A 22,772-nucleotide genomic window follows, 5' to 3' on the forward strand; every position below is an offset into this window, starting at 1 on the left:
AGCATAGTGATTTCCTGCAAATTCTTACAGGTTTATCATCTCAGATCTTTCCAAGGCACGCATCTGAAGCTGTTCTGTTTCTCTCCTCACTCAGAGAGGAGAAACAAAGCCCACAGCCAGAATTTATGTTGTTGTGTATTTGAATTCTGTAAATTAACCTCTTAAAAACTTACTTAAAGTAGTTAGGAAAAAAGCAGTGAAGTTTAAATGCTTGCAAAGCCCAAGGATAACAGACCCATCTTAGCTGAGCCATTAATTTCACAAGTTTAATCTGTTCAACATCGTGTTTTCCAGCTGCAAGGGCGAAACACATTACGTTTTAGCCCTGCTCACAGTACAGAATCAGGCAGGAGGAAAGGAAAAGGCTGTTCTCTTTGTGAAAGAACTGCTAGGTCCTACCTCCTTGAAAACAAAGGGAATGGGAACAGTCAAGGCCAAAACTCCATTTACAGAAAATCAGTGGGTTATGCACAACAGCAGCTGCACTCAGACCTTCAGAGCCCACCTGGAGCCTGCAGATTTGATCTCTAAATTCTGAGAATCAGACACCAAAAACTAGAAAAAGTATTTTCTTTTGTTCTTCCATTTTTTAAAAACGTCAAAGTAGAAGCAAGCTTTGAATTGAAAGTCTTGAAACTGAGATCACTGCATCCCCTCTCTTTGCCCCTCCTTACAATGTTTGGTAGCCAGCCAAATGGCTCAGCTTAGCTCCACTTTCCACATCAGTCCAAAAGTAGAATAAGTACTAAAACTTGCATCAGGAGAGGGGCTTATAATCACATTAGAGACACGCAACAGAGACCAGCTACCTCGGTTCAGTGGACAGCTTGAACAAGGCTTCATAATGAGGTACAGGTGTCGGCACTAATTAGGAATACTCAGCCCGCTGCTAACATCAGCCCCCAAAGCAGTGACTGCACTTTAATCCTTTCAACCACATAAAAGGAAAGCAGAGAGGGGCAGATAAAAAAATATATATATAATAATAATAATTAAAAAAATTTTTTTTAAATCTCTGTAAATGCCCATGCAGAGGATAGAACATTTTTCCTTACTTAAGTGTGAGCGAAGGAAAAACAGAAGCATCACAAAACTCTAGGAAGTTTACTATGGAGTATCCAAACATGTAAAAAAGAACCTAAACGTCTGCATAGCTGGACTTTTTGATTTTAGGAAGAGTATCACAGCATCAGTATGTATTCATCACAACTATCAGAATTTATATATGCATAAAAACATCAGCACATAACATAATGATATGATATGATATGAAACTATTCCCTCTATGCCTACCAACTTCCAGTTCTTACAGGGTACATCACTACAGATTTTAACTGAAATTATTACAAGGACTTCTGCACACTGGAATCTCATCATTAACTGCTTCTTTTGTGACTTTCTCTCAATTGAAAGCCTTTATACTCCTTTAGATCCACAAAGTTTTCATTTAAAATGTGGTATCTGAATGCTGAAGGTATGCAGGTTCAATTCAGGCATTGTAAACACCAACACGTGCATTATTATTATTATTTTTAACAAATATGAATTCCTCCTTCACTTACATGCCAGGTCACGAGGTAGATGTTTTCGCTTCATCTGATGGCATCACAAGCTCCTAAAAAAATGAAAGGAGTGCTATTTAGGGAGGATTGACACCAGGCATTTCATGTTTGAGCTACAATTTCACTTTTGGCAAGTAAGTGAAGGGTATGTCATATTTTTATTGCAATTTCCCAAAGAAAATTACACTTCTAAAACCTAATTTCCCTAATTCTCACTCAGTTTATGGAAAAATAAAATGCACCAACTGTACACACAACACACGCTACAATATAAAAACACAAACTACTACAACAATAAGTAAATCCATAAGAATAATCTTAAAGTCAACTTTGCCATTTCTATGAATAAGAACCATCTTTACCGATATCAACAAAATGAAACTTAACCTAGAATATTCTGTTTCAGGAATATGAAACTAAATGTTTAGGTAACTGCCAGCTTATTCAGCTAGTCTAAAAGGTTGATCTCCTCCGATATGCAGACACTTGCTTTATTCTAGAGGGTCGTGGATGAAGGGAGCATGCTTATAAATTCACATAAAGGCAAATTAAAAAATAGCTCTAGAGAGAAAGGGTCGAATAGCTCCAGCCTGAATTCCTCCCCACATTCCTCAGGCTCCTCTGTGATGATCCTGGACAGCTCAGCTTCTCTGGCAGGGGCTCTGCTTACTTGCTCTTTTTAATTGACTAACTCGCTTCAAGCAATAAGAATCATGGAAAGAGGAGGCATTTCTCTGCCCATAATCCCCTCTTGAGGGGTTATGCACATGTACGTGAGCCTATTGTAAGGGACACGACAAAAGCATTACAGTTGTTACACCCAGTAGATTTGTGACAATGCTCCTGGGGGTGTCAGCCACTAAGAGCTGGGAAACGCAGTATTAGAGAACAGAAACGAAGTAAAAGATGAAGATCTGATATCTAGGCACACATAACTGCCAGAAGAAAAAGAACAAGGGTGGGTGGAATGGCACTCTCTCCCTGAAATAAGCCAGCTCCCAGCCCATGTGTCAGCACCATGTTGCTGCTTCGCCACCCTCCCGCAGCAGAGGGCTGAGTCCCACAGCCCAGCAGCCAGAGGAGCAGCAGGCAGCCCATTACTGAGAGCAGGCATTGCTCAACTGTGCCTGTGCCATCAAAGGAGAGCAGCTCCTTATAAGCTGGAGAGGGGGCGGAAAAGAAAATTTTAAAAGAAAGGCCCACACAATATATTATAGCTCCCCTATTGTGACCCAACAGTATTTTATAGTTTTAACTACCGTTTTTCTTTGATTTAAGGTTTTGGGGCTTTGTGTTTGCGTGTTGCTGGGTTTCCTTTAAACCATCTCAGTGCCTCTTTCCCATCTCCTTGCCAGTCCCTGGCTACGTACCCATGACCAGCAGATGAAGCAGCAGCCAAGGCGAGGTGCCCGGATGGTGACTGGCAGCACACAGCCTGGCCTGCACCTCAGGCAGCATGCAGGCCATTGCTGAGGGACTGGCATGGCTGGATGCGAACCAGGAGCCCAGCCTCTGCCCTCAGGAGGGCAATCCAGTCTGCAGCCCACAAATGAGGCTGAGCAAACAGGGGGAACAAGAGAGCCACCTCAGAACTTGCCAGGGCTCCACAGCAAAGCCCCATGGCAGTACTGGCTCGCCCTCCAGCTGAGGGGACTGCACATACAGTAGAGGGGCTGGGGGAGAGATGAAGCTGAACAGAGCATCCTGATCGATTTTACAAACCTGACTAAGCAAGTTTTTTTTCTTACAAAAATGTTTCACTTCTGAGTTTCCTTCCTTAATGTCCCCCACTGAATGCCTTTAATGTAAATTTTCCATAGAAACAAAAGCAAAGCCTTGGTCACGGCAGCTCAAATGGAATCATTAAAATGCAGTGAAGCTTACAACTTTTAAGTGTGAACAAAACCACAGCCTCTGCCTCCCAGCTGAACCACAAAACTAATATATTTTTTAATCATTCATTAAAAACACGTTTGTTTGCTCAGTTAAAGGCCAAGATGAACTCCACAATACCAAAAGGTTCAACTAAAATTCTCTCTCTTGTTCCTTACCCATTCTGCTGTACAGCTACAACCTGCAGTACCAGTTTTATTTATTTCACAGTATATACAAAATAGCAAGGAAGATATAGCTAGCTTGTTTGCTTTAAGTTGTTTTGTTTTTTTTTTTCTGTTTTGTGTGTATGTGGAGGGGATTAAGTCAGTCCTAATACACTGACTCAGAAACACAAAGCTGATTCATCTCAAATGAAGGAGTAGGGGCTCAGTGCCAGAACCCCAGCAGAGGCAGGTGCCAGCCCCCAGGGGCAAACAGAGGCCAGGGGTAACAAACAGGGAGAGGTAACAAACAGGGAGAAGCATGCACTGTACCAGCAGGGCCTGGTAAACAAAAAGCAACACAGCAGCAACAGAAACTGCAACACAGTGCAGTAGAAAAGAAAAATTAAAAAGGTTTTTATAGAAACTAAGACAGCATAGATACAGAAAACAAAACTTGGAAATGCAAAGAAGCTTTCTGTTAATACTGCCTGTGAAAATATTGCATTACCAGGAGAAAAAACATCAGAAAGACGTGTTTCTTAAAATCCAACTTTTAACATCAGAAAGGCAATTGGAATCAAGACCAATGCTTGCAGTTATTGCTACCTGCCAGCACTCACCAACAGCCAAGCCCCCAAACCAAGAACTGCCACTGTGTGAAAGCAGTGCTTTGTGCTTCCTTCCTTAACCATACCACACACTGATGGCCACTCTCAAAAGAGAATCACAGAGAAACGATCCACAAGGCACTGGAGAAGGGCAGTGAGATAGGACCAAGATCTCATGACATTGCCAAAAATGCATGTCCCAGCTGTGCTTCATGGGGACACTGCCACCTCTTCATGCCACCCTTAGCAGCAGAAGCTTCCTAGACAAAAGCCAGCATCCCTCCTCATGTGGCTCAAGCCCTTCACCAGTTTTCTACTAGCACCAGACACACAGAGAGCTCTTCCTTTCCTGATGCTGTCAGCATCATAGACGCTATTCTCATCATCTTGTTTTTATGCCACTGCCTTCCCCAGGCCAAAATACAACTGGCTCAGTCACCTCTGCTCACAGACCACGTTTCTTACATTTCTGATCCAGCTTGTTGCTCTCTACTATCCCGCCTAGGGCTGGTCCACAAAAAACAATAGGAGGTTGTGATGCCTAAATCCAGGCAAAGTATTTCAGCTGTACACTTCCCTACATAGAAAATTGTTCTTTCCCATTATGCAGCTTCCAGGCAGTAGCCCCATGTACAAACCCAAGTGTGTTTGCTTTTTGCAATAATGTGGTCCTGCTGCCAAAAAGTTAGGGAAGCTTCACCAGCCTTGCACCCCTCAGCCTCTACTGCACTCCATCCAGCTCCCTTCAGACTGCTTCTCCAGTTTGTTGGGATGGCTGTTAGCACAAGGTATCTTCCAAGCAGAAGTGGAACCCCACTCAGCTTTAGCTGGATATTTAATGAGCATAGTCCTTATTCCTTGGTCCACACCATTAATCAGTTATTAGTTAATACAGAACCTTGGAGAGACCAAGGTTAAACTTAACTAACTCCACGTGTCTTATTTAAAATTAATTAGTAACTATCCTCTCAGATTTCCAAGCAACTGCAGACATTCCTGTAAGCACTTCATCTAATCCACGTCTCCCCAGCTGCTTCTGATAGCGTGCCTTTTCTGATAACTTGTATCACCTAACATGCAATTCCCACCTCACAACTGACTTGCAGAACTGCATATTAGAAAGTTGGTCTTTGTGATGCTTCATGTCTCGTTCACGGTAAATAATCCCACAGATGTAACAACTGCTTAGCTGGGAAAAGTATTAGAAAATCATTTCCAATTTTTTCACAGACTGTTTCAGATATCTAACACATGTAGTCAGCTCCCCACGGACTACCAGTAACATTACACAGATGCCTTACAAAAGGCAGATCAAGCTTTCAATGCTACCAAGGCAGCACAGGCAATAAAGCCAATAGATTTCAAGGTTACAGATAAATAATAACATGAAGCAGGAAGGTAATGGCAGTCTTTCCCTCATAACTACAAGGCAAGAATCATTAACAAGAATCCAGATATACAATGGATACTGCTTTGATGTAACTGAGGAGATGCTTCTGGGCAGCAGTCATCCTAAGGGGACTTAAAGTAGACAAAATCATCAAGCTTTGAGAAAAGCATCTTGAAATCCTTAGTAAGCATTCATAATGAACTAGACTGAATTTTTGATTGTTTTAAACTATGATCTGTTGCTTTTCCTTTCCAAGCCTCAAACAGCGCTGTCTTCACTCAACATTCAGGAGCTTCTCAATTTTTACCCCTGTTCCAAACTGGCCACAAAGACCCTGGGATAAATCTACAAACTTGTTGTAGAAACCTAAAATAGCCCATTTCTCCTTAGGAAAGATCAGAGATGCAAAAACCATCTAATAAAACCTGCCACTCTCTGTCACCTTCACTTCCTCTTACCCTCACAGAAACACTTTGTTGTACCTTCACAGCCTTGAGCCTACTGTTAATAGTAACCAGCAACTCCATAATTCTCAGCAACCAATTAGAACTTGTTGGGAAAATCATTTCCCATAGCGGCTTACCCCATTTCAGATGAACAATACAACAGGATGTCTAGAATGACAGGTTTCATAAGACAACTAACCAGTACCATCAACCCCTTGTTTTATGAATTGCTCTGAAGTCCTTGGCCCCCAGGCATTTGGATGGTGACCCAATGGAGCAGTCACTTGGCCTGTGTACAGAGCCAGCCATTCTGCAAAATGCTCACATCTTACTTATTGCTTGAAATTACTTGTTTCACAATGTAATTAGCGTATACACAGACAAAAATAAAGAGATTCTGGACCTGAAGCAGCTGCCCTACAGGAAAAAGCCACCAAGATCAAAACACACCTTAATGCGCACATCAAGTCATTTACACTCTTGATACGCTGGCAGGACATTAACGCTGTTGGAACAAAGCAATGGGTCTGTGAGAGATCAGAAGTTATGGGATAAAATCCAAAGAAAGAAAATAATTTCAGCTTAGCATTAAGGAAACTTTCTGACAGTAAGAGCTATTGGTCTGCATCCCCAAGGGGAAGAACAGAGGCTGCAGCTCTTGACACTGAAACAAAGACTGGATGTTGGACAAGAGTGCTGGTGCCCACTCTGCCAAAAGAACATCCCCAGTTCTGCATTTCTCAAACTGGCCTGAGGGCGAGGCAGCAACAAATGGCACCCAAGCACAAAAAGGAGAGGCTTGCTTGGCCTGTTGGCACTAAGGATGGCACACACATGTTGCTGTGGATCCACAGCAAGCTCTGTGCATGTCCTCCAAAGCACATGAGCACACCAGTACCTCCTGGTGAAAGCTAAGTAATCTCAAGTGGCTTATTCCAGCCCTACCTCTCCTCCCTCCATCACATAGAGGGCTCTGTGTACTCTGGGGGAAGCTGCAGCATGCAGCTGCATTCAAGGACAGTCACCACGCAACAGCACAGGCACATGCTCCTCTTTTCCAAGATGAAATGCTAAGGAGATACATCACTTCAGTACATCCTGGTACAGAATGCTCTTCTCCCTCAGAAAAGCTCATTCTCTCAATGACAGGTCACACAGCAATACAGAGTTATGCAGAAAGAGCACATAGGCACAAAGTTGAAGCCTGCAAATTAGGATCAAAGTATCGACACCGCTGACAGGAGGCTTCCTGAACCCAAGATGCCTGGAAGGGGATAGAGACAAACGTGACAAATGTGGTTTGGTGCTATCAAAAAGCTAAAGAATGAAGCTGTCAGCCAAGAAATAAATGTAAAAAAATAAAGTGAAAAACAAGCAATTTATGACAATCTGGAGCCACAAAACTAACTTCAGTTCATAAGGAGAGAAAATACTACATCTTCCCATCAGCCACTTGATGTTAAGTTGGGGTTTAACTTTCAAATCTCCTCATTCAACTTGCACATCCTGTTCTAAATACATGGGGTTTTTTGTGCATTTCCTAAAGCAGGGTGATGGCAGCACTATTTCATCTAAAGTTCTGAAGGGAAACTCAAGAAAACATTGCAGAAGCAATCATCTAGATGACCTACTAAAAGCATCCTTTCTCATAGCTAGTTTCCATTATTTAATGGAAATTATTTGTGCACAGTTAAGGACATCTTTAGTGGAGATCTTAAAATTTAAAAAAATGAAATGTTCCAGCAAGTGTGAGAACTTCTAAAACATGGTAACAGATGTCATGTTTTTGATGGCAGAGCCACGTTGTTCTCATAAACTCCACAGAAAGTCTCATGACCCTACAACAAACACGAGAGCCACAAATGCTGCTTCTTGGATCCTCCACATACAGGCAATACAAGCGACCAAGGGGTGGATCTAAACTTAGGATTGCATTAAGACCAAACTGTAGACTTCAGAGCTTTCAAAGTCAATCCCTGGCTCCAGATCAACACCCCTCATCCAACTTGTGACATCGGTTACCTGTGAGACCTCATAGGAAAGCTCCCTGCTCCTTCTCTCTAGCCATCACACCAGCACTTAGACCACCACCTCCCCCTGCAATGAAACTAAATTGAGTGCCCACACCTTGCACCAGGATGATGCAGACAAGGGCTGGAGCACAATCACGGCACAGTTACTGGAGCACCAGACCAGAAAGCACGTCAAATGAGCCTTAATCAACTTCATCCTTTGTGGCTACAAGTTCCACAGCAGCAACCAAAAACGCATTTCTCCCTGAAGATGATCTTAAATCATCAGAAAGGGTTGGGGGAGGTTGTTTGTTTTTTAATTGCTATGAAAGAGAAACCTGCGTCAACTCACAAATCTTGTTCCAAAGCTGTTCCCGCTCAGTCAGACAAAACAAATGAGAAGTTCTGAGGAAAAAGCAGAGAAAATGTGGCCCCAGTGGAGGCGGCAGGCACTAATGTCAGCACCAAAACAAAGCCAGCAATCAGCAAGACATTTATCTGATTAATTTGTTAGCAGAACTCCTCAGAGAACACTGAATTTATTTCTGCTCAAAATCTTCAGGTATACTGGGGGATTCAAGATCAAGTGCAATGCAGACTATTCCTTCAGACCATCTGCTGCCAAGAGAGCTGGCTGACAAAAGGGAAAACGTGACCTTTAATAAAATTCTCTAAAACAGAGATCTTTATAATGTTGCCTTTTTTTTTTTTTTAAAGCAAGATTCCTGTTTTGTAAAGCTGCCACCTGTGAGGAAGGTGAGAGGCTTTGCCAGAACCAGAGCATTCAGTGCTTCTGGACCAGAGAAACCCGCAAATCAAGAAGGCCCTGCACCAATGACCTGAAGGCAGAAAGAGAACGCAACTTCCAATAAGAGGATTGTGCACTGAGTTTTCACTCCTGGTTAACTGAAGCACAAAAATCAGTTTTTACTGCTATAATCCTGTCAAGATCTCCACAGCTCCACAGAGAAAGTAAATGCAGGAGCTGAGCTCTTCTCCTCTGAGAATTATCACCACACAACTACAGTCCGGCCAACTACATCTCCAGATGCCCATAAGACTACAAAGAGGTGCTACAGAGCACCTCAATGTTGCATAAAACCTCTAAAAGATCCAGAGATGCCAGGTCACGGAGCAAAGCAAGCTCAGCTTCCCATGTAAGGGCTGCCGCTAACACTACTCCTTCAACATCAAACGTGCACGACCGGTTTGATCATTATAAAACATTACACCAGTGCCTCAAACTGTTAGAAAAGCTGGTTTCTTTCCTGGAATTAACTTAATATAAGCTTCCTAAGATGATTTCAAGGAGGAAACAGAAGAGCATTTTGACAAAAAAATGAAATAAGATAAGAACAGAAAATTGGAAAAGGCTTTGAGAACAAGTGCACCTGAAGTCACTTTTGGAAGCACTGTGGAAGTTACTCAACTAAGTCAATACTTTGCCATTATTTTGTTTTTCCAGCAGTTCTTCTTGCTATATATGTGTAGGTTTTTTTTTTCCCCCTTTTGAAACATGCTTAATATCTGCACAAAGTAAATGGAGCTGATGTACATTTTCAATCAAATACACAGATTCAACTTGCTTAACCAAGCAAAGCATACATATGAACAGGCATAAAAGCATAGAAATTCGTGTGAAATACATGAACAAAATACTAATTAACACAAGCATTTACTGAAAAAAAAAAGAAAAAGAAAAAGAAAAACCCCAAACAAATAAAACAGAAAATGATATTTTATAATGTGAATGACTTATTTTCTGCAAATGCTAAGACTCGACTTGTCAGTGGGCAATACCTTCACATAAGCACATGTGAACTCTCACAAATGCGCCAGCTACACAGAATATTACCTCATGTAAAAACTGATGGTGGGAAACACCATCTTCTACCAGACCTATCAAATCTACACAGATCTTTCCATAAAAAAAATTAAAAAAAAAATCCCCAAAGGTTTGCCAAAAAATATTTTCAGGCTGACTACAAATAATCTGGAAGTCCATTCTGTCTGGAATTTGGTACAGGAGACAAATGTAATGTGACCTAGCTGATTTATAGGGTCCCAAGAACACTGTGAGACACTCACGAGAAATGCCTGTGTTCTATAACAAGAAAGAACTTAGGGAAGTCAAGGAAAAGACAAGAGGGGGCAGACAACAGGGGAGTACAAAGGCATCAAAGACACTGCTAGAAGAGATAAGCAGGAACTATAAATCACATCTGAGCTGCTATGTGCGTTTGAGGCCTCCCCTCCTCCCCTTTTTAATTTACTTTAGAGCTTTTTTCAACACTTAACCCATTCATACCTCAAGTGGACTATCTGAAATACTGAAGTTAAGCACACAGAAGTGGGGACACAGAACAAATCTGTGTTAATAATCTTAAACACAGAATGAAACAGCACCTGTAAGAGCTAGTAGATGTCAGTCTGAGCTCATGCACACTTCTGCTTGCATAGAGAGGCTTCTGAAAGCCTAGAACAAGCTAAGAAGACACTGGACAAAGGATCCAAGACAGCACTTAAGCCAAATTAATCCCTGTAATGGGAGTCACAGACTCTTGACTGATATCGAGGCGACCGTCAGAAGCTTTCTGATAACTTACATCTTGCCTTGTGAAATTTTCTGACGTTTGTAGGGGATGAAAAATGAAAACACGATGTTTTATCTTGCAAAGAATCATATATAGTCAGTTTTAAGCAAAAGAAGACAGAGAATACACTAAGTACTGGTACATAATCTAATTTTCAGCGTATTTGTCTTTTGTTGAGCTCAGGCCAGATGCTTCACATTTCACAACAGCTATTCCAGTTATTTCACCTCCGTATAGCTGTCCTATCAGCACAAGCCAGGTCTCCATCAAAACTGTAACAGCGTACATGGATGCAACTTGCCTGCCACTGCCTACATCGCTTTCAGCTCCTGCTGCAAGTAAACTACGCGTACTTTATACTCTAGATAATAAAGCACAGAAAATTCATTTATGCAACAGGGACAAAGCATTGTGCAAAAATAATTTCCATCGAAGAATCAATACCATTAAGCAGGAGTGAATTTTCCTTCCTATCTATGCCAATGGCCATTACAACACTGTTGCTCATAAATAAGCACCTTGTATTAACATCAGCCCTTCAGTTCCTCCCTCGCTCTCAGCACATTCTGTTACAGAACTGCAAGTCCAAATTCGCCTGGCAAAATGCTTCACTTACTTCTTAAGATTGCTCATTTCATGCTACGCTGGAAATGATTATGTTGTTAACATAAGGAAAACTGCAACTTCATTATCGGGTTTAAGTATCTGCCTTTCAGTTGCTTAAATGACAGTCAATTTGATTCTTTCAAAAGAACACAACAGCTCCTGAATTAAGCCGATGTGGAAGAGTTGCTGGAACTCCCCCAGACAAGGTTAGGGCTATCACAGCGCAGCAGTGCTGATGACCAGCCATCCTTCCCCTGTCATATCACCAGTCGGCGGCCTTGGAAAACACAGAAAACTATTTTCCGTACTAGAAACAAGCATTCCTTCTCCTTCCTATCAAACAACACTTAACAAGGTTTACCTTTCACTGCAAATCATCACCTGTTATCACCACTTCATTTCAGTCCATTAGCTGCAGCAAAAAGAGCCTATTTGCATCAAGGGAGGCACAGGAGCACAATTCTGCCACTCTCCTTCCTCTGCAGCACGCTCCTGCCTTGCTAACAGAAGCAAGGGACACCCCATGCCCTTCTGCAGAGGCTCCCCCTCACTCTACCACCAATGCACCAACTGCTTGCTCCTGCATTTCGACACGCACACGGCATGTTTTAGCTGCATGAGCCCTTCTCTGCCAGAGCCCAAACCTGCTTGGAATGTGGCACTACTTCAACGATGACTCCACTATAGCTGCTCCAATACCAAAGCCTGTAAATCAACACACGAAGAGTATTAAAGAAATGCAAGCAGTTAAAAGCAGAACAATGAAGAGAATTAAAAACCACAAGTAATCCCGCTAGGGACATTTCTTTCCTCCCTTGTCAGAACACACACTTCTCCTATACACTTTGTGCACAGCAGCCCAAAACCAGGGTTTTCTGTGCAGCAGTAGAAAGAAAATACTGCCCATTTATTCCGCTGTACATGATATATGAGAAGATTTAAATATCTAGTGCAAATAATAATTTTCTCTATATTTTAATACTCCTTAAAGCAAGCATTATTTAAAAAGTGCCTGGCTTGCTCAAAACAGCCGCGCTTTCAAAGCAGCAGGAAGGAAAGCTCTGTGTATAGTTACAATTTTCAAGTGCTCACGAACACCCACATCCCTCTATCAACCTAACAGCTGTGTCAATCTAACAGCAACGTCTTCACGTTAACGAAAAACCAAACAAACACAAACCTTTTCTCTCAGACTCCTATTGTGCACTTCACCCAGGCGAAGCACCTTGCTCACACAACACGACACGATGAAGCACGGGCAGAAGCAGCACTGCTCACAGGCTGGCCCCACACAGGCCTCCTGATGCCAGCCCCAGGTCCTGTACCACAAGATGGCAGCTTCCCGCCAGCTTCGTGCGCCGCACGCACTGTGGCACAATGCTGACTAATTGTGACCAGCACTCCCACCCTATGGCATGGTTATGTGCTGGGGAGTAAGGTGGGCAGCACGCTGCCCCTACTACCAACCTGGGCAGGTGGAATAGGAACAGCAGCCTCAGCCTAGCAGCAGCTTCCAGTAGGTGCGGCAGCTTCGCACAGGCAGCGTTTGTAGGAATAAGAAAAGGTGAGAAACAAGAAGAAAAGGGAAAGAAAAAGAAAGAAAAAGGAACAAGTGAAAGAGGCCTGGACAGTAGAATAGCTAAATAACACACGACTTCCTCCAGATGGTGTGACAGGCCTATTTGTTTCAGCAACCAGTCAGGCATGTGTATAAACCTGTTTTTTAACATCTCCCTCCAGTTCTAATTAAAACACACCGAGGCATTAACAACATGATATGTTACGTTCAGCTTGCAGTTCAATAAGCAAGGCATTTCATTCTGCAATTCTGAATGTAAGGCAGCAACAAGCGTAAGGAACACAAGTGCTCCAGAGTGTTAAATACAGTTCAAGAAGCAAAGGTTCCATGCCCCATCCAGAATCTTAGAATCACAGAATTACTCAGATTAGAAAAAGATCTTCAAGATCATCAAGTCCAGCCACAACCTCACCATACTACTCTAACTCCAACAACCCTTCGCTAAATCATGTCCCTGAGCACCACATCCAAACGGATTTTAAACACATCCAGGGATGGTGACTCAACCACCTCCCTGGGGAGCCTATTCCAGTGCTTAACAACCCTTTCTATAAAGAAGTGTTTCCTGATATCCAACCTAAACTTACCCTGGCAAGGCAGGAGGCCGTCCCGTATCACACCAGGCCCTGCAGACCTCAGTGTTCTGCCACTCTGCTCTGACCTGTCCTCCACCAGCATCCAGCCCTGACACAACATTTAACGCACCCAGCAACCTCTCGAGACACAACCAGCATCTGCTGGCTTTCATGACATAAATATCACTGATAAGAGCTATTATTAACTTGTTAGTTTCTATTTTAAGTAAAGTATCTCAAAATTGCATTTATGTCTCCAATTACACGAAGCCTTAAGTGTTACAAGCACTTCAAATCTTCACAAAACAAAGAGAGATGCCACACAGTCAAACAGGAGCTGCTTCCCCCTCCAGACATTCCATAGATCTGGGGGAGCTACAGCCAAGGGCGTGCAGTGGCCTAGGGAGCCAGGAAAGCTTAAACCTGCACAACAGAGCAGCAAGCTCTGATTAGGTTTGTTTTGGTGTATAGTGAGCAAAGTAAGCCTTGCTGGATCTGGATGCAGGGCAACTAGCCAAAGCAGCATGCCATCACTTCTCTAGTCAAAAAGATAAGGTTTTGGATACAAAATATGGGAAAATATGACACCTGCGCTTGACATTTTATTAAGCTTCAAATTTCAGTTAATACAACATTCTTAATTAGTGAATTGGCCTGAAAAATGGACGTAACACCACCCCACCGAACCTCTTCGACTAACAGCCCCAAGCCCACAAACCAGCATCTCAGGATTCGAGAAGACACACTGCACAAACTTGTAGCACATTTTCACCTATGCATCATAAAAGATGCACTGCCCAAATGGGCACCTGTTCTTACTCTCAGTACGTCCCAGCTCCTGCTGAGCTAACAGAAATCCCAGTACTCCCAGTCCTCTAGGGCAAAATGGATTCTGAAGACCGAAATGCTCACCTAAACAGACCATGGGGAATGCCCTCGGGCTTTGATCTGAGGCAGCCCGTACAGGATTCAACCATGCTCTTCACCAGAAAGCCTTACCCTTGCAGCAGCTCTCACTACAGCCTTGCACTCTCATGTTCACACCAAAGGTCAGGTCACATATAGACAAAATCCACACATGAGCTCTAGCAGGCTCTTCAGGTAAATGCTGCTCAGCACTCCACACATAGCAGCTATTGCAGTGACCACATATACGTGAGTTATACACATCTATGCAATAAGTGTGCATCAATAAAGCCTGCAGCAACTTCAGTTATCTCAATGAAACCTGGGTGCAAAGTTTCCACTGAACTGCAGGAGAGGAAAGCTGGGTTTATTCCAGTACTACACTGAGGTCCTCTAGGCCAGATCTTTAGAATCACAGTAGACTTGCATGATTTCAATGAAATCCCAAATAAAGATGCACTCTTGCCAAAGAACACCACTGCACATGTTCCAGTTCCTTGGCAGCTCTTTGCAGATACCTGCTACATGTACATGAAACACGTGAAGCTGAAAACTGCTGCACTGCCTGACCCAACCCAGGGGGAATTTCACTGCTGGGGGGAAGAGAGCGCAGCCAGTCCTGTACAAGGAAAGCAGATAAGGAAACATAAAATGAAGGACAGGTAAAAGAGAAGCAGCTGCAATTATCGTGATGCCTTTTGCCATATACAAAGGCAGCCTTCTTGGAAAGGAGCTTTGTCATGTCATGTCTAGCCTGGAAAGAGGTCAGAAGTTCAGTTAAAGAAAAAGAAAAAAAAAGAAAACAGCCAACACTTCAGGTCTTAAAAGCACCAGTTTGGTTTTAATGGGAAAAGTGCTTTCTTAGCATTTTTCCCTTTCATTCCTTTAGATGAATGCTCTTCTGCTGTCCCACCAAGGAACTCCGTGGCAGCTGCAAAAAAGCACTGTGGCCTCCCTCCCCAGGCCCACCTCCCAATGCTTCCAGCCAGTGCTGGGACATGCAGTGCCTAGCAGGTGCACGTACTGCTGATGCTCTGTGGGGCAGCCTGCAACAAACACCAATGGGACGTAACAAGCTGCCTGCAGACACAGCGTTTGCATGCACCGAGATGAGGCCATTCCTTTCACCATTAGTTTTAGCGGAAAGGCTCTTTTATGTCAACAGAGAGGCACAACAGTTTCAAGTTCCCGGTGTGCTTTAATCAGAGGGTTTCTAATCAAAATTGGATGCTACCTCCTCCTTTCCTCTTTAATATGCTGTACCTGAAAGCTGTGGTTTTGCACTAACGTAGTGATGTTTTAATTAAAGCACGCAGCCGCTTGCAATTTCACAGAATCACAGAACCACCAAGGTTGGAAAAGACCTATAAGATCATCCAGTCCAACCATCCACCTATCACCAATGGTTCTCACTAAACCATGTCCCTCAGCACAACATCCAAACGTTCCTTGAACACCTCCAGGGTTGGTGACTCCACCACCTCCCTGGGCAGCCCATTCCAGTACCTACATTTGCGAACAACATCTCAACTCATCAAAAAACAAACAAAAAAGAGAGTCTAAAAGGAGGGGGAAAAAAAAAAAAAAAGGAAGAAAAAAAAAAAAGGAAAGCATGAGTTCCCCCTATAGGGATGTACCTCAGGACAGCCCACACCCAGCACCCCCCGCCGCCCCGCGTTACCTGCGGGCTCACGTCGCAAAGCGAGGAGGCCGGGCCAGGTCCGCTCGGAGGCGCGGAGCCCCGCCCGCCGCAGCCCGCTCCCCGTGCCCGCCGCTCACCTTGGAGCGTCGCGCTCGGGCCGCCCGGCGGAGGCGTTGCGCCAGTGCTTTATTGTCAAACTGAGTTCTAGCAAGTTCCGCGGCGTGCCGGCAGGAGACACTCGGCACCGGCAGGACGCCCGCCCGCCCGCCGCGGCCCGGCGCGGCGCGCCTCCCGCCCGAACAAAAGGGCGCCGAGTCCCCGCGCCCCGCCACGCCCGGCCCGAGCGCAGCCGGCGGGAGGAGAGGCGGAGCGGCCGCCCGACCCGGCCGCCGGGAGCCGCCGCAACTTTTCCCTCCGGACGCGGCCGGACCCGCAGCGCACAGCGGCACGCGTGCGGAGGCGGCGGCGGGCCGGGTACCGGGTACCGCGCACCGCGCTGCCCGCCGGCCCCGCGCCGCCCCACGTACCGGGCCCGCACCGCCGCGGGACGCGCCGCCCGCTCCCTTCTCCTCCTCCTCCTCCTCGGCCTTGGCGCCAAGCGTCGCCTCCCGCCCGCCGCAGGCCCGGCGGCGCCTCCCCCGCGCGCACAGGCCCGGCGCGGCGGCCCCGGCGGCCCACCCCCGCCCCGCCTCCCCGCGGGCCGCCCGGCCGCGCTCACCTCCCGCCGCCGGCGAGGCACGGCCCGGCCCGGCGCGCCGCCGCCTGTCCGCTCGCCGGCGTGGGCGGCCGCGGCCGTCAGGGCTGGCGCCGACGCTCCCTCCGCGGCGGCTGCCGCCGGTGCTGCTGCCGCTCCCGCTGCGGCTGCTCCTGCTGCCGTCCCGCGCCGGCGCGCATCGCCCCCGCCCGGGCCCGTGGCCGGCGGCGGCTCCCGCCCTGCGTGCCGGCTGCTCGGCGCGCCGCGGCCAGGCCCGCGCCCGCCCCCACCCCTCCTCCGGCCGCACAAGAGCCCTATTGTACTGGTGACACCGCCGGGCGGCAGGCTCCGCCTCTTCCCCTTCCCTCCCTGCCCGCGCCGGGCCCTTCCTGCCGGCCGCGGGCTGCGGCCCGCCCGCCCCGCCTCGGCGCGGCCCCCCGGGGCGGGGCGGCGCGGCGAGCGCGGCCACGCGGAGCGCCCGGTGTGGGGGGCGGCCGTCCGGCCGCTCTGTCGCCCCTCGGCTCGGCTCCCCGCGCCCCGCCGCTGACTCACCCGCCGCAGGGCCGGCCCCGGGCCCGGCCGCTTTCCAGCCGCTTCCGAGGGCGCCGCACGGAGCGCTAAATTTAGAGCGTTTGGCCGGAGTTACGCAAGGCTCCTACCGAATCCCGAAGCCTACCTTAGGGCAGCGCTCGGCCGGCCGGTGACGGTCATCGTCCGACCCGCGGCGGAGCTCCCCGCTGGAACGGCGTTTGACAGAAATGGGCACAATGGGCGGCATCGTTCAGAACGAGGGAAGCGACGACCCAATATACGGCAAACCTCCTCCGTTACTCGGCTTGGTGCCCACGCGCAGCCCCCATGCTTCTGCTCCACGCATCCCTTGCGTCAGGCACGGCGTGCAGCTTCTCACCCCCTTACCGCGGGCCTGCCCGCGTCGCAGGCGTGGTGCTGGAGGCATGGGAAGGCTGCTGACTGCACAGGAAGCCACGCATGGGCTTCAGCAGGGTGGGAAAACACATTTGGTGTCCTATATCTAGGAAAAGGTACGAGCAAAAAGTGTTGTGCAAAGGAGAAGGAAGGAGGAGAGCACCAAGCGCAGCAGTGATGGCTTGGTATATCTGAGCTTCTGCACCATGCTGAGGCAGCAGCCAAGCAGTGACATGAGACAGCTCATGGCAAAGGAGACAGAGCAGTTCTGGCCACAGGGTCCCTCCAGCCCAACACCTCTTGCTGGTTTTGCCATGCTATGACATGCACACAGCTTCCCCAGGCCCAGGGAGGTACTGCCATACAGCACTGCCATGGGCACTCTGCAAGCTCACTCTGCTTTTCGCCTGGACTTCCCATGCACAGCACAGCACGCCTACTGACTAACTCTCAGCAGATCACTTCTCCAGTACTTCTCCAAGTCAGCTACAACCAAGGCCATGTTAGTTTCTGACTGTAGAACGCTGCTGCTAGCAGGGACTTTCGTGGAAATTGTATCCGTTGCAAAAATACATCTTGTCTTTTGATAGCTGGTTAGTATTCCTGCGTGTAATGCAAAATGTAACTTTCTACAAATGCAGTTAGACAGCAACCAGTGACGCTGACGCAAATGACTTCCTTCACGCACCAGCGATCACCTCATTTGCCTTCTGTTCATCAATACATACTTGCCAGGAAAACACTCTGAGCCTTCTCTGAGCAGCTTTGGTAAACCACAATATCAAGCAAAACACCAGGCATAGCTCTCCCCTATTCCCCCCCCCCCCCTTGTGGTAGCCTCTATTAACCTGAGTGGCCGTGGCGTTACAGCAGGCAACAATAATGAGACAAAGAGATTTGAAGTCCAGAATGAAGAGGACTCAGAATGATAAAGTCAAGTCTGTCTGTAGTAGGAGTAGACCATTTCCTGGTCATAAAGGGAATTTCAAACCTGATCAAGTCAGACTGAAAGGAAACCATATTCAAGTACCAATATTCATTTGGATTTGAAAACTTTTTTGTCATTGTTTTTGCATCCATGAACCCTTATGGAGTACATACAATGGTTAAAGTATTGGTCATTTTGAAGGACAAGGAGGTTGTGGAAGCCCCATCCCTGGAGGGGATCAAGGTCAGGCTGGATGTGGCTCTGAGCAGCCTGGTCTGGTGGTTGGCAACCCTGCACATAGCAGGAGGGTTGAAACTGAATGATCATTGTGGTCCTTTTCAATCCAGGACATTCTATGAAGAAACATTCCCAAGAGAAGTCTTCTGCTGAATTGCTTTTTATACAAAAGACTTCACTAGAAGCCTGTGCCAGGCAAGATGCTGCTGGGCAGCCACCTTCATTGGGCATGCTTGGGATCACACCATCCTGCACTGCCTGTCTCGGGTCAGAAGCGAAAGACATCCCACCCCAACCTCTGGTTCTGCAGTAAATCCACATCTGCACATGTAACTTCTAGCAAACTATTTGCCATTTTATACGAATTTTTACAGAATTACATTTGCATTTGCTACTCGTTTCTATAGGAAAACGTAGCAAGATAAACAAATAGGAAGCAGTTTGCACATTGTTGCTCTTTGCAAAGACACATGCAACAGTTTCCACTTTTTCCTGAGAAAGGATAAACTACAGATGCTCTTGCACACCTAGAGAATATGAGGAATTTGCAAAGCCAGATGTTAACAAGTTGATAAAATATAGCACACAAACTTTAAGTCCTCCCTGGGGAGAAATGCTGTGGAAGCTAGAAATGTAAGAGGTATGGTCAAGATGAAACAACGTATGCATCTATACCACACTCAAGTTGAACTGAGTCGCTATGCAGCTACACGAAGGCTGCACACAGTATATTGCGTATTAAGAAAGTTACACTGAAGTAATGTTTAACATCTGAGAAGTTGGGTCACTCAGAGTTTAACATGGACTCGAGCAATGAAAGAGGCATCTATAATTGAAATACCTAGAAGTACTGCAGTTAATTTCAATGGAAAAAAAAAAAAATACTGTTTTCTATGAAACCTGCTATCTCTGATCAGATGCCAGAACAGTGAAGCAGATGGCTAACAGGTCAGAGCACCGTGAAGGAGCAGCTGGGGCAGGGAGGGAAGTAAGAAAAAGGTTCATATCCCTTCATTTGTACCCCCCTTATCTCCAAGTCTTTGTAGCATTCCCAGCCTGGACACGTAATCCTCTATGGGAGCAGCTGTAGTTATCCCTGATGCAAAAAGAAACGTGCCGACACCAAAGCTTGGCATTACTCCTTTCTTTAAAACCTGCAGATACTGCTTAAAATTTGATTCATTGGTAGATCAGGCTCTGTTGATGAAGTCTTGATATCATGCCCTTGAAATGAGAGCAAGCACTGACAACTACTTGGAAGAGACAGAGAAGCTTACCTCCCTTATTTTCTTTTCACAATGAACAAAATTAGTGAAGTGTTACAGCAAAGCACAAACACCCACCTGCAAACAAGAGAGCTAATTATTGCTGTGGAGCAACTTGCTTCTGCTGGGGGAAAAAAAAAATGCAAAGTAGAGTCTCATCTGAGAATCATTAGCTGTCTCAAAATCCTCTTGTGACTGAAGTGTTTCTTTCCGATATGAAGTATTAGAAATAGAAGCAAAGAACACTCAGAGCTTCAAAAGATTATTGTTTCTTCTAAGGCTGAAGCCAATCCTTAAGCACCTGTTGGGGCAGCTCTCAAAAGATGCCCTCGGGTCACAGCACAGCCCTTCCATTTAATCTGCAGAACTCTTTATTTTTTTTTTTTTTTTTTTTAAAAAAAGCACCTGAAGTGTTTTTTAAGAAGGGATTTCAGAAATGAGAGAAAAGGGTCTCTCCTCCTAAAAAGGTCAGCACATTCAGACAAATAAAGCACTAGCATTGCCACAAAGCACCTACTCTCTTCAGAGCAAAACACGTGTTGCAGCTTCACTTCCCAGGATCTGACAAGTTCAAAGATTTGTGCACATGGAGAACATCTATTTATCTGTCTCCTTCTTAAACAGTAATACAGAATGGAGAGAACTGCCAGCAGCTTTCAAACCGTATCTGTTGGTATTGGGAGTCTGTATCCTAAACACATACCAGTACCTACCTACCAAAAAAGAATCAATGATAGCTGCATTATTGTGGAAAGTTATTGCATCTCTTATCTAAAAGAGTTGGAAAACTGGATGCCCTGATATGCCAAATAGGATTGTTTGGGAGAAATCTCCCTAAAGTACTTAGCATTCACCTAGATAAGAGGAAATAAAGCTGCCACTCCTTAAGTGCTCAGAAATCTCAAATCAACTGTCTCTCCACGCCTCCTCCCAAAAAAAGAAAAGGGTAGTTTCCATTCTATTTTTGAGACACATAATTAATGGCAAAACAACAATAACAACAACAAAAAGCATACATCTATTTGAGTTTTTTTCAACATCACAAGGACAAAGCTGTATAAAAATTAAAGCAGAGATTCTCACATGACTTTATGAACTGGGATTCAATCATTACAATTCTTATCATAGAATCATTATAGAATGTCCTGGGTTGAAAAGGACCACAACGATCATCCAGTTTCAACCCCCCTGCTATGTGCAGGGTCACCAACCACCAGACCAGGCTGCCCAGAGCCACATCCAGCCTGGCCTTGAATGCCTCCAGGGATGGGGCATCCACAGCCTCCTTGGGCAACCTGTTCCAGTGTGTCACCACCCTCTGATGGAAAAACTTCCTCCTAATATCTAACTTAAATCTCCTCTGTCTCAGCTTAAAACCATTCCCCCTTGTCTTTGTAAGAAAATGAAGTAGGAAGAAAAAAAGAAATACATACCTCTCTTCCTGACACTAAGTCCTTTGAGGTCCTAGCTTCATGGTGGTGGTTAACTTTAAGTTTAACCCCATCATTTTAGTGGAATTTGTAAGAGCAATGCTTTTAGCATTTGCAGTTTGGGAACATCAGACAAACCCTTATTTACATACTGTTCAAGAGCCTCTTAACCTTATTTCCTTCACCTATCAACTTCATTTTAAGGAAGCTTTTAAGGACAAGCTTCCTGTACTTTTTTTTTTTTTTTTTCTCAGAATGTTGGGAGAGAAAAATCCATGTGGATTTGGAAGATTTCATCAGGCCCTTGTAAAGTTATGGCATTTTAATTGTTTGTGCTATTGCAAAGAGGAGACTCATACTTGACAGATCCTGGTCCTGCATTCCAGGAGAGCAGTCAGGTACACCATCAAAGCATACAAAACCAAAGATTAGAATGTTTAGAAAACAACACCAACAAACAACAATGTACAGTTGCACTTTTTTTGTGTTCACAAAACTTCAGAGCTTTTTAAAAGTTTCTCACTTCCCCCTCTATTTTCTTCTCTTACTCAGAACCAGCAACGATTACATATGCATCAACAAGACTGCATGACCACAGACGTTACTAGCAACAGTCTTATTGCACTCAGGCATTCTGTTGAAATGAAAGCAGTGAAAAGCATTCTTCTAGAAAACTGGACAGATAACCACGTCCAGCCTGTTAATACACCAAGACTCCCAGCCTCTCACATGTGCTTGTTTTATCAGGTTTAACACTTCTCAGGTTGTTCATATAGAGATGACTGTGTTATTCACCCCACAGAAACAGAGCTCTTACTCGATGTTAAAGAAAAAACTCCAGACTGCCAATACAGCAAGATGTTATTTTTTCAGAAACTGTTATCCTCAGCAAACTGCTATAGCTCACGTTGCAAATCCTGAGGTACACAGGGAACTGGATGGACCACAACAGAACTGTTCTTCTACCCAAACAGATGCAAAACCAGCATATTACAGCATGCAGTTTAAGAAAGTGCTGCGGTCTACTTGTACCATCCTTCCCAAATCCAGGCTTTGGATTACTTACAATCAGCATTTATGCATAGCTTTTAATAATGTCAGACTAGAATTCAGATGGTTCAGACCAGGTTTAAACACACCTTGGAAGAGCTGCTCCTGCAGACCTCCAAACAGTTACAGCAATCACCCTTATGGATTCAGAAGGCTTACTCATTCATTTGGAGGGAAAAAAAATGAAAAAGAAACAGCATAAATGAGTCAATAAGGAACTGGAGAAGTCTTACAGTTTAGGAACAATTCAGGTATACACCTGGGTTGTTTCTAGATCTTAAA

The 22,772-nt window shown here is 45.3% G+C and overlaps 1 protein-coding gene across 8 annotated transcripts in view; it reads right to left on the bottom strand.

Moving 5' to 3' along the window:
• The window catches only part of JADE3 (jade family PHD finger 3), a 62,114-nt gene extending 44,521 nt beyond the window's left edge, over positions 1 to 17,593 (bottom strand). The window contains exons 1-2 of one of the 8 annotated variants that reach the window (XM_090126512.1): positions 17,330 to 17,593; positions 1,563 to 1,615 (exon numbers count right to left, since the gene is read on the bottom strand). The gene's annotated coding sequence lies outside the window, so the exon portion shown is untranslated. Of the gene's footprint in view, positions 1 to 1,562; positions 1,616 to 15,998; positions 16,262 to 16,486; positions 16,587 to 16,677; positions 16,760 to 17,329 lie in introns of those variants that run through there. The other 7 variants (XM_090126488.1, XM_090126496.1, XM_090126506.1 and 4 more) reach the window with 7 other exon arrangements.
• Positions 17,594 to 22,772: the final 5,179 nt, after the last annotated feature.

The sequence above is a fragment of the Phasianus colchicus genome, chromosome 1 (genome assembly GCF_987193195.1).
Source record: "Phasianus colchicus chromosome 1, bPhaCol1.hap1.1, whole genome shotgun sequence".
In the NCBI taxonomy this organism is placed as follows: Eukaryota; Metazoa; Chordata; class Aves; order Galliformes; family Phasianidae; genus Phasianus; species Phasianus colchicus.